This window comes from Jaculus jaculus, chromosome 14, assembly GCF_020740685.1.
Source record: "Jaculus jaculus isolate mJacJac1 chromosome 14, mJacJac1.mat.Y.cur, whole genome shotgun sequence".
Taxonomy (NCBI): Eukaryota; Metazoa; Chordata; class Mammalia; order Rodentia; family Dipodidae; genus Jaculus; species Jaculus jaculus.
Window position 1 is genome coordinate 51219806 of NC_059115.1, and position 11992 is coordinate 51231797.

Here is an 11992-nt window from a genome sequence, read left to right on the forward strand (position 1 = left end):
TGAAAATGAACTCCAGATGTGTGCCCCCTTGTGCATCTGGCTAATGTGGGTCCTGGGGAATTGAGCCTCAAACTGGGGTCCTTAGGCTTCACAGGCAAGTGCTTAACTGCTAAGCCATCTCTCCAGCCCCCAAGATTTCTTATTTCTATCACACTGTAACTTACTATGCACTGATTAACTCTTCCCCTTCCCTCTTTAACCTAGTCCTAAAAATTTGATAACCATCACTGTATTCTCAATTTCTGTAAATTTTTTATATTCCAACATTTTTATATTCCAGATGTGTAACAGTGTTTAGTACTTGTCCTTTTTTTGTCACTGATTTATTTTACTTAACACAATGATTTCCACTTCCTTCCATAATGTTGATAATGGCAGAATTTCCTTATTTTATGGCTGAATAGTACTTCATTTTGTATACGCATCACACTTTATCAATTTGAAATTTTATGGTCACTCTTGCTGCTTCTATTTCTTGGTTAATATGAAGACTTCTGCAATAAATATGAGAGTGCAGATGTGTTTATGACAACATACTGATGAAATTTCCTTTATTTATTTACTCATTAGTGGAATTCCTGGATTATGCCATTGTTCCATTTCCAGTTTTATGACAGACCTCAGTAATGTTTCCCATATTAGTTACGCTAATTTGAATTTCCTCTACAAGCTGTAGAATTCCCTTTGCTCCAAGCCATGATTAACAGGCAATATCTCATTGTAGATTTGATTTGCAATTATCTGTGGTTAGCAATGTTCAGTATGTTCTGTACTTTAACTGGCTACATGTTTGTTGTCTTTTGAGAAATGTATATTATTTTAGTTGTGTTATTGCTTTCTTGGATTTTGGTCACTTGTATTCCTTGTATGATGTGGATATGAATCTCTTGGTAGATGTGTTATTAGTCAACATTATCTTAGATTTCTTGACTCTGTTCACTGCTTCTTTGCTGTGCAGAAACCTTTAGTGTGATATTACCTTATTTGTCTAATTTTTGTTGTCCTCTCTAAAAACTACTTGTCCATTACCAAGTCCTAAGACATTTACCTTTCCTATAGAAGATTGTTATTTAAGATGTTATATTTATGATTCTAATTCATTTTGAGTTGATTTTCTCACTAGTGAGAGAGAGCTATCTAGTTTTGTTCTCTTGGGGCATATTCAAAGTTCCCATCATTGTTTATATAAAAGACTATCCATTGCTCAATGTGTATTCCTAGAACCTTTGCCAAAATCAGTTAGCTCTAAATGTATGTGTTTGCTTTTATGCTTTTTATGTTATCCCATTTATCTATTTTACTGATTTTAATGTGAATATCAAATTTATTTATTTATTTATTATGTGGTTTGTTTGTTTGTTTGTTTGTTTGTTTGTTTTTTGGTTTTCCCAAGGGAGGGTCTCACTCTAGCTCAGGCTGACCTGGAATTTACTATGTAGTCTCAGGGTGTCCTCAAACTCTCTGCGATCCTCCTACCTCTGACTCCCAATTAACCACAGTTTGTAGTATGTCCTTAACTCATATAGCATAATCCCTATTAATTGTTTTATGATAAATATTACTTATATTATTCAGTATTTTGGTGGTTCCATTTTAAAAAGACTTTAGGCAGGCATGGTGGCACATGCCTTTAATCCCAGCACTAGGGAAACAGAGATAAAAGGATTACAGAGTTTGAGGACACCCTGAGACTACATAGTGAGTTCCAGTTCAGCCTGGCCTAAAAGCAAGACCCTACATCTAAAAACAAAACAAAACAAAATAAAATAAAATAGAAAGTAAAAAAGACTTTAGTTTTCTCCAATTTCATGACAAATTCTATTTTATTGGAATTTTTATTAAACCTGTAGATCATTTTGTGCAGATTTTTGTTTCTTCCAGCTTGAGTCTAAAAGGTATTTTTTAACTTACTTTTTTTCAATTTTTTTCTACCCTAACTTATGGTTTTGCTTTTTAATATTTTTAATGGTGTAAAAAAATCTAAAACCTAAAACCATAGTTTCTAGAAGAACGACTTGTTCTTGCCTGCTAGTATCTTTTCTGAAACTTGACCTTGGTCTCCAGTCTGGCCTTACATTTCAGAGCTGTGTATTTGAAGACATCTTTGTTAACAACAGTTTTGTCCAGGGGGACATCCGGAGTATCTTATGGGCATCAGATGATTATAGTTATAAACTTCCCCAAAAGACTTGATCTTTGATTGTTTTGGCAATTTTCTTCTTGTTCATGGCAGTTAGCACTTTGTATGGAAAATAGTCTATTCCAGCCACAGAGAATGGCTGTCAGGATGGTCAGAGGTGCAGTGAAAGAAAATCGATGACCTCCTTGTGTCTGGAGTAGTATCAAGCCAGGACCAGTACCACTTTTCTGGGTTTCATGAACTTGTCAATTTCAACAGCAAGCAGTTGGCACACAGCAGAAAGGCTAACTTACAGTTTTTTTTTTTAAAAAATTAGTTTTTACTTTATATTAACGATAGCAGGTTATTCTCTTTTATTCCTTTGCCCCAGCTCCTGTTAACTTAGAAAGCCTCCTTAGTGGGCTTAAGGTATTCACTGTAGGGTCATGAAGTCCTCAGTCAGTCCCTGTGTGGTAGTGGGGCACCGTACCTCAGGGTATTCCTGCCCACTCCATGGCTCTTACAATCTTCCTGCCCCCTCTTACGCAATGTTCTCTGAGCCATGGCAGGCCTGTGGCAGTTTAATTTAGTGTTGAGTTCTCTGTAGCCTCTAAATTTACATATATATATATATATATATATATATATATATATATATGTTTGTTTGTTTGTCTTTGTTTTTCGAGGTAGGGTCTCACTCTGGCTCAGGCTGACCTGGAATTCACTATGGAGTCTCAGGGTGGCCTCGAACTCACGGTTATCCTCCTACCTCTGCCTCCCGAGTGCTGGGATTAAAGGCATGCACACCACGCCTGGCCTAAATTTATATTTTGATAGGTTTTGATTGATCAGCATGTTTGTCACCATCAAGCTGGAGCTGGTTGTCAGGCTAGCAGTATAACCTACAATTTTTAATTGAACAAATCTTTCGTTTATTTTGTTAAATATATCCTAGTAATTTTGTAGCTGTTATAATTAATATTGTTTTTTTTTAATTCCGTGTAATTCACTACTGGCATGTTCCTGCAACATAACTGAATCCTTTCTTAAGTTTTAATAATATTGGTGAGTCTTGTACATACATTAGTTAATTTGGGAACAACGATAATATGACTTCCTCTTTTCTGGTATGAATGCATTTTATTCTTTCTCTTGCCCAATTGTTATGGTTATATCTTCTAGAGCTACATTGACTAAAATTTATAAAAGTGACCATTCTTGTACAGCTTCAGATCTTAGAGAGAAACCTTTCAGCTCTTCCCCACCCAGTGTGTCAGCTGTTGGCTCCTGGCCTTTTATTATGTTATTATGTCCTGATACACTGAATTTGGCAGAGTTTTTTTTTTTTTGAACATGAAGCAATTTTGAATTTTATTGTATATTTGGGGGCATCAGTCAAGGGGAGCATATGGTTTCAATCTTCATTCTCTAGATATGGTATGTCATGTGTATTCATTCCACCCCTGGGAGACATCTTACTTGATAATGGGTGATCTTCTTCTGAATGTGCTATTTGATGGAACTGGCTAGTAATTTGATGATGTTTCTCACATCCATGTTCATAAAGGATAATGCCTTATAACTGTTTTGTTGTTGGGTTTCTGGCTTATGTATCAGGATAATGATGGCTTCTTGGACTAAATTTGAAAAAAAAAATTCTCTGCTTTGCTTTTGGGAATGATTTAAGAAAAATTGGCGTGACTTTTTCTATAACTTAGTGGTGGAGCCATTTGGCCCTGGAACTTTTTTCTTCTTTGAGAGGTGACATTTTACTATTGATTCAATCCAATTATTGGCCTGTTGAGATTTTACAGTTCCTCTATTGGTGTGGCTATGTGCTGTGAATCTGGCCATTTCTTCAAGGCTACGGAATTTGTTAGCACATGGTTTATAAAAATCATGAACAAGTGCTTGCTTCGGCAGCACATATACTAAAATTGGAACGATACAGAGAAGATTAGCATGGCCCCTGCGCAAGGATGACACGCAAATTCGTGAAGCATTCCATATTTTTGCCCTGGTGCGCCCATTCTCTCTCTCTCCCTCTATCTGTCTTTCTCTCTCTGTCTGTCGCTCTCAAATAAATAAATAAATAAAAATTAAAAAGAAAAGTATTTAAAAATAAAAAAAAAATCATGAACAACCCTGGGTATCTCTGATATGTCAGGCTAGGTTATATTGTGTTTGTTTTAGAATATACTCCTACACATTGTAAAGAGAGCTTACCAGAACACTCTACCTTTTCAGCAGAACCTCATATATCCCTGTTTTTATGTCTCCTGACCCTATTGTTTTCTCTTCTTCTTGGCCTAATCTCACATGTTGTCATTATAGGCAAACAGAAGCACCGGCGAGGCTGCTAGAAAGATGATGAATGAAAGACTGACCCAGACATGAAATCACACGTGTGGTGACTAGGGTACAGAAAATAACTAGTGTAGAAAGTGACTAGCATATTGCAAATAGCAAGGATATGGAAAGTGACTGGGGCTTATGCAGGTTGAAAGTCAGGCTACAGTGTGTGGAGTCTTCAGCAGTAGGATCTTACCTTTTACCTCAAGTGGGTAATCAAGTGCTTTGACGGAAGCCTGTCTTATTTGGGGGTCCTCAAGATCTCTGATCATCAGCTCAATGTGGGCAGCACCGATTTCTAGTAATAGGAGTTACAGGTCAGAGCCAATACATTTTAAGGTTAGGCTTCATCCCACTCTCCCTAAGACCCTTCTTTCCCAGTGCTTCCCTCTACTCCTGTTGAGGGTTATATCTTTAAATCTACTTTCAAGAAGAAATGTTTCTATGGTATCCATTTATTTTTGGGTTTAGTTTTGTGTTTACTTCCCCCAAGCCTCCCCTTCCCCAGCCACTATTATCTGAGCCTCAAGTTGCCACTCAGGTATGCCAGAAACTCAAGCTGATCAAGGTTAGGAGCTGCAAATGATTGAGAACATGCATTGTTTGTCTTTCTGCGATTGTGTCTGTTTGCTGAGTATGTTCTGTTCTAAATCCATTCATTTTCCTACAAAGTTCACTTTACCATTTTTCCTTACTGCTGAGTAGAATTCTACTGTGTATATGTGCCAAAACTTCATTATCCATACACCCAATGAAGGGCACCTTGATGGATCCCAGTTCTTAGCTATTGTGAATTGAGCAGCTATGAACATGGTTGAGCTAATATCTCTGTACTGAAGCATGGAGTATTTAGGATGAATGCCCAGTAAGGGAATGACTGGCTCTGTTGGTAGTTCTGAATTCATTTTCTTCAGGAATCTCCATATTGATTCTCATAGTGGATGTATAAGTTTGCATTCCCACCAACAGTGAATGAGGGTTCCTCTTTCCCCACAGTCTCACCACATTTGTTGTCATTTCATTTTGTAAAGATTGCCATCTGTACTGGATTAAGGTTGAATCTCATAGTTGTTTTCATTTGCATTTCCCTGATTGTTAGGGATGTTGAACATTTTCTTAAGTATGTGTTAACCATTTGCATTTCTTCCTCTAAGGACTCTCTATTCAGTTCTTTACCCCATTTTTTGAGTGGGTTGTTTGATTCTTTTATTGTTTAGTTTTTTTTTTTTAATTCTTTGCAGATTCTAGATATTAGGCCTCTGTCATAGGTACAGCAAAAATTTTATCCTATTCTGTGAATAATATATTGTCTCTGCTTATTGTATGTTTGTCTGTGCAAAAGCTTCTTAGCTTCATGAGATCCATTGGTTAAGAGATTGTTTAATTTCCTGGGCTACTGGGGTATTGTTCAGGAAGTCCATCCCCACTGCTGTATCATGGAGAGTTCCTCATATTTTTTTTTTTTCCGGTAGTTGAAGAGTTTCAGGTCATATATTGTGGTTTTTAATCCATTTGGACTTGATTTTTGGGTATGGTAAGATGAGTGGGCTTAGTTTCATTTTTCTACTTATGGTTATCCAATTTGTCCAGTACCATTTGTTGAGGATACTGCCTTTTCCCCAGTCTATGATATTGGCACATTTGCCAAAGATCTGTTGTTACTTGACCTAAGGGCCAGGTCTTCAATTTTGTTCCACTGGTCTGTATGTCTGGGAGTTGGAGACCCAGGGGCAGGTCACACACAGCCTGATAGTATGCTACCAGACAATAAGATGTAGCAGATAGTCAGTTCATTTTGAATAACTCTGCTCCTCAGTGAAGTACTATCTGCAGAATCACATTCATTTAAAGATTTGGCATGGGACCTGGAGAGATGGCTTAGCAGTTAAGACATTAGACTGCAAAGCCTAAGGACCTGTGTTTGACTCTCCAGATCCTACATAAGCCAGATGCACAAATGTGAGGCAAGTGCAAGATGGCACAAGCATTTGAAGTTTGATTGAAGTGGGTGAGACCCTGGTGCACCAATTCTCTCTCTCTAAAAATAATTAATTAATTAAAAAATTGGTAATGTCCCTAGGTAACTCCATTTGCTGGTATTTTTCTTAACTATGTGAAAGTCAAAACCATGGTTATCCATCTAAATGGCATGTCTTTGATACAGCCAAAGTGTCATGGAGTTGTGGTAAACTTTTAATTTCTAACTTGCATAAGAATTTTATATAGGCTTTAAAAATAGGTAAAGAAGACACTCATGTAACTCCGGAAGGGATAAAGAACCTTGCTTGGAATTCACTTTGTAGTAGACAGATGGCAAATGGAAGAACATACTTAAGACACACATGTGTGACTTCAGAGGATTTTCCAAGGATGAGGATGCTACAAAATTAATGAAGAAGTGTTTGTAAAAGCAAACAGGGACAGAGAGATGGCTCAGTAGTTAAACATATTTGCTTGAAAAGGCAAACTATTTTATCCTGGATGTAGATGAGCATCATCCTAAAAGTTCCAGGTGAGATTTCCCAAGAAATTGACAAGAATACATGGCTGGGGTTGGAGAGATGGATTAGCAGTTAAGGTGCTTGCCTGCAAAGCCAAAGGATCCCGGTTCAATTCCCCAGGACCCACATAAACCAGATGCACAAGTTGGCACATGTATCAGGAGGTTATTTGCAGTGGCTAGAGGCCCTGACACACCCATTCTATTTTTTTCTCTCTCTCCCTCTCTAAGAAATAAAAAAGTTAAAAAAGAATTTTTTTAAATGCATAGCTGGCTGGGCGTGGTGGTGCATGCCTTTAATCCCAGCACTCGGGAAGCAGAGATAGGAAGATTGCCATGAGTTCGAGGCCACCCTGAAAATACAGAGTTATTTCCAGGTCAGCCAGAGCTAGAGTAAGACCCTACCTTTAAAATTAAAAAAAAAAAAAAAAAAAAGCACAGCTGAATAAGCAGGATTAAAGGAAGCTGTGGTACAGGTAAAAGAACAACCTCTCAGACAATTCAGAAGGAAGATGTTTTAAAAATTTTTAAATATTTTATTTTTATTTATTTATTTGAAAGAAGGGGAGAGTGGCCACTATAAACAAATTCCAGATGCATGCACCACCTTGTGCATCTGGCTTATGTGGGTTCTGGGGAATCAGACCTGAATCCTTTGGTTTTGAAGGCAAACACCTTAACAGGTAAGCCCCAGGAGGCTTTATTTAAAAAATTGTACAAGATAAGTTATTTTGCATGTGAATGTGTGTCTTTGTGTGAAGGCCAGATATTGATATTCGCTATCTTCCTTAACTGTTTTACACCTTATTTATTGATACAGAGATTCACACTAAACTTGAAACTCAGCAATTCTTTTAGATTAGCCATCAAGCCCCCAAAATCTCCAGTCTCTGTCTCCCCAGCCCTGGAATTATAGGCACAGGCTACTATGACCAACTTTAATATGGATGCTGGGATCTGAACTAATGTCTTTGTGCAGAGAAAACTTTTTAAAAAACAAAAAGTTTTTAAAAATCTAGAATTTACATAAGAGAACACAGAAATGTTTTTATGATCCTGGCTTATTTTGCTTGACATGATTTCTATTTCCATTTTTTTCTTTTACCAGCTGGATAATTTCAATCTTATTTATATGGCTAAATAGTGCACCATTACATATGCATATGTGTCTAATATAATTTAGCAATTCCTTTATTGATGAAAACCTAGGATGATTTCATGATACATATATTGGATGGTTGCCTTTGCTGTGAAAAGGCTTTTTAGTTTCATGCAGTCATATTTGTCATGTTTTGAGGTAGGGTCTCACTGTAGATCAGGCTGATATGGAATTCATTATGTAGTCTCAGGCTGGCCTCAAATTCATCAAGATCCTCCTACCTCTTCCTCCTGAATGCTGGGATTAAAGGCATGTGCCACCATGCCTGACTATATTTATCTATATTTAAAATCATTTTTCAAGCTATTAAAACCCTATTTAGAAAGCTATTGCTTAAACTTGTATCATGAAGTGGTTTCCCAGTGTTTTCTTTATCTGATAAAGGAGCTTTAAAGTTTTACCTTTATTTGAAAGGGTTTCATCTATTTTGAATTGACTTTTGTACAGGGTGAGACACAAAGATTGTTTCATTCCTCTACATGTGGATATATAATTTTCCCAGCAGTGTTTACTGAGATTGACTTTTTTCCAACATGTTTTTGACACCTTTGTCAAAATTTAGGTGGCTATAAGAATGTGGATTTGTTTTTCATCCCTTTTCTATTTCATTTTTCTACATGTCCCTTCTTAAGCCAATTCCACATTGTTGTTAATATGGTGCTGTAGTATAATTTGATGTTAGGTATTATGACACCGTCAGAATTGTTCTTTTTGCTCAGGGTTGCTTTGGCCATTCAGAGTCTTTTGTGTTCTATATAATCTTTTGTTTGATCAATTTACGTGTTGTTCTTTTAGTTTTCTGTTTCATTGATTTCTGACCCAAATTTTTTATTATTTCTTGCCATCTACTGGGTTTGGGATTGGCTTGTTTGTTCTATAGCCTTGAGGTAGTCTGTTTGTTTATTTGAGATCATTCTAATTTCTTTTCTTTTTTTAAATTTTTTTAAACTTATTTATTTGAGAGCGACAGACACAGAAAGACAGATAGAGGAAGAGAGAGAGAATGGGCGCGCCAGGGCTTCCAGCCTCTGCAAACGAACTCCAGACGCGTGCGCCCCCTTGTGCATCTGGCTAACGTGGGACCTGGGGAACTGAGCCTCGAACCGGGGTCCTTAGGCTTCACAGGCAAGCACTTAACCGCTAAGCCATCTCTCCAGCCCCATTCTAATTTCTTGATATGGGCAACTATAACGATAAACTTTCCCTTGAGGACTGTCTTGGCTGTATCCCAGAGAACTTGACAGGTTATATTATCATTTTCATTTGTTTCTAGGAGTTTTTAAATTTCCTCTCTGATTTTGTAAACAACTCATTTTTCACTCAAAGGTATGTTGTTTAGTCTTTAAGAATTTGCATGTTTTCTGTATTCTCACTTAGTTAATTTCTACTTTATTCCATAGGAGTATGACAGACTAAAGGGATTACCTCATTTTTTAAAATATATTGGCTGTAGGCTTTTTATAAACAGCCTTTATTATATTGAGATATGTTCCTTCTATTCCCAGTCTCTGTAGGACTTTTATCATGAAGGGATGTTGGATTTTGTGAAATGCTTTTTCTGCATCTGATGAGATGATCACATGATTTTTGTCCTTCAGTCCATTTATATAATGTATTACATTTGTCTATTTGCATATGTTGAACCATCCCTGCATCTATGGGATAAAGCCTACTTGGTCTTAGTGAATGATATTTCTGATACATTCTTGTATTCTGTTTGCCAATATTTTTTGAGAATTTTTGCATCTATGTTCATGAGGGAGATTGGTCTATAATTTTCTTTTTTTTGTTCTATCTTTGCCTGCTTTTGGTATCAGGGTGATGCTGGCTTCTTAGAAGGAGTTTGATGGGATTCCTTCTTTTACTATTTTATGGAAAAGCTTAAGAAGCAATGGTGTTAGCTCTTCCCTGAAGGTCTGGTAAAATTCACCAGTAAATCCAACTGGCCTGGACTTTTTTTAGTCGGGAGATTTTTGATAACTGCTTGGATCTCCATACTTGTTACAGGTCTATTAAAGTGATAAATCTCATCTTGATTTAACTTAGGTACATCATATAAATCAAACAAATTATCCATTTCTTTCACATTTTCATACCTAGAGGAGTATATGTTTTATAGTATCTCCCTGTGATTTTTAAAAATTTCTCTGGTATCTGTTGTGATGTTGCCTTTTCCATCTCTAATTTTATTAATTTGTGTCTCTTCTCTCTTTCTTTTAGTCAGATTTGCTAAGGGTTTATCAGTCTTGTTTATTTTTCTGTTTAGCTGTATTGCTGACTTTCCATTTCCTTTTCTTCTGAGACTTTGCTCATTTGTTGCATTAGGCATATTTGAATATTTCCTGTTTCTTCTGTTCATCTGTTTCTTTCATGAGGTGTATCCTATCGTGTGCTCTCATGGATGGGCCTATCTTCTTCCCTGTGAAGCGATCTCTTCAGAACTTTTTGTAGAGCTGGTTTCATTGTCATAATACAAGGGAACTAGATACAAAGGATGAAGGTAACTAGTGACCAGGAACAAACATTTTGTGTTTGTCTTAGGGTGTCCCTATTTCTCCATGAATTTTGAAAGATAATTTTGCTGTTATGTCATTCTTGACCCAGGTCTGTGCCTTCTGAGCTTGGAATGTACTGTTCCAAGCTTTTCTGGTTTGGGGGATTGCTGAGGAAAGGTCTGAGGTTATTCTGATATTCCTACTATTGTAAGTGACAAAGATCTTGATCAGGGTCCACACACACACAAAAAAAATTATCAATGAAATTAACAGGCCAAAGAACAATAACAAACATACACTATAAAGAGTGCAAAAGCTGTAAATTAATTAAATAATGTATTTCTAAGTGAAGTGTGATGTCATGTGCCTATCATCTTAATGGTCGTGGTCCTGAGGCAGGATCTATATAGAATTCTATGTCGGCTTGGGAACATAGTGAGACCTCATGTTAGAAAGCAGGGTTTCTGGATATGTCTCAGTGTCTAAGGTGTTTGCCATGAAATGAAGACGACAAGGTTTTGGATCCCTAGTGCCTATATAAGAACAAGGCATAGCTGCACATGCCTCCAAACCCAGTACTGGGGACGCAGAAGTCAGACATTGCCTGGGGCTTACTGACAGCCAGGCTACCCAAATTGATAAGCTCTGGGTTCATTTGTTGCAAAAAAAAAAATAATCATAATAATACTAAGGAGAGTGATTAAAGAAGAACTCTCTGGCCTCCACAAACATAAGTGCATACATACACAGCCATTCACCCATAGATAAACATACATGAACACATGTGCAAAAAGAAGCAAATGTGTATAAGAACTAAATATTTGATAATACTAAAAGATGGCTGTCATTTATTTTTATTTTTGTTTTTTTGAGGTAGGGTCTCACTCTAGCCTGGCCGACCTAGAATTCACTCAGAATAGTCTCAGGCTGACCTCAAACTCATAGTGATCCTCCTACCTCAGCCTCCCAAGAACTGGGATTAACAGCATGTGCCGTCATACCTGGAACCTCTCATAGTTTTTAAAATATCCAAAATAACTGAGAAAATATTTTCTTCAAGAGGGAAGGCTAGGAATGTTTAAGTTGATCCATATATTCAATAATTATAATCATGATGCCAGATACTGTACAGAAATTTGTATGTGTATTCTAAAACTTCCATGGAAATACAAAGGAAATAAATACAAAGGAGGAAGATAACTAGTGACCAGAAATAAACATTTATGGAAAATTAAATTATAGAAAATTAAGCCAACTTTAGAGTGCAAAGTACAATGAGAAAGAAATGAAGAGTAACAACCATGGGCAGGAGATGTAATCAAGTGAACAAAAAGCTGTGAACTCACACATCAATTTTTTTGAAAGTG

The 11992-nt window shown here is 36.8% G+C and overlaps 1 non-coding gene and 1 pseudogene across 1 annotated transcript; one reads left to right on the forward strand and one right to left on the reverse strand.

The window, feature by feature from the left end:
* Positions 1-1987: 1987 nt before the first annotated feature.
* Positions 1988-2384, reverse strand: LOC101615306 (annotated as a pseudogene).
* A 1642-nt stretch (positions 2385-4026) lies between these two features.
* On the forward strand, positions 4027-4133 carry LOC123455013. Its single transcript, XR_006633637.1, has one exon. It is a non-coding gene; the product is annotated as a U6 spliceosomal RNA (small nuclear RNA).
* Positions 4134-11992: the final 7859 nt, after the last annotated feature.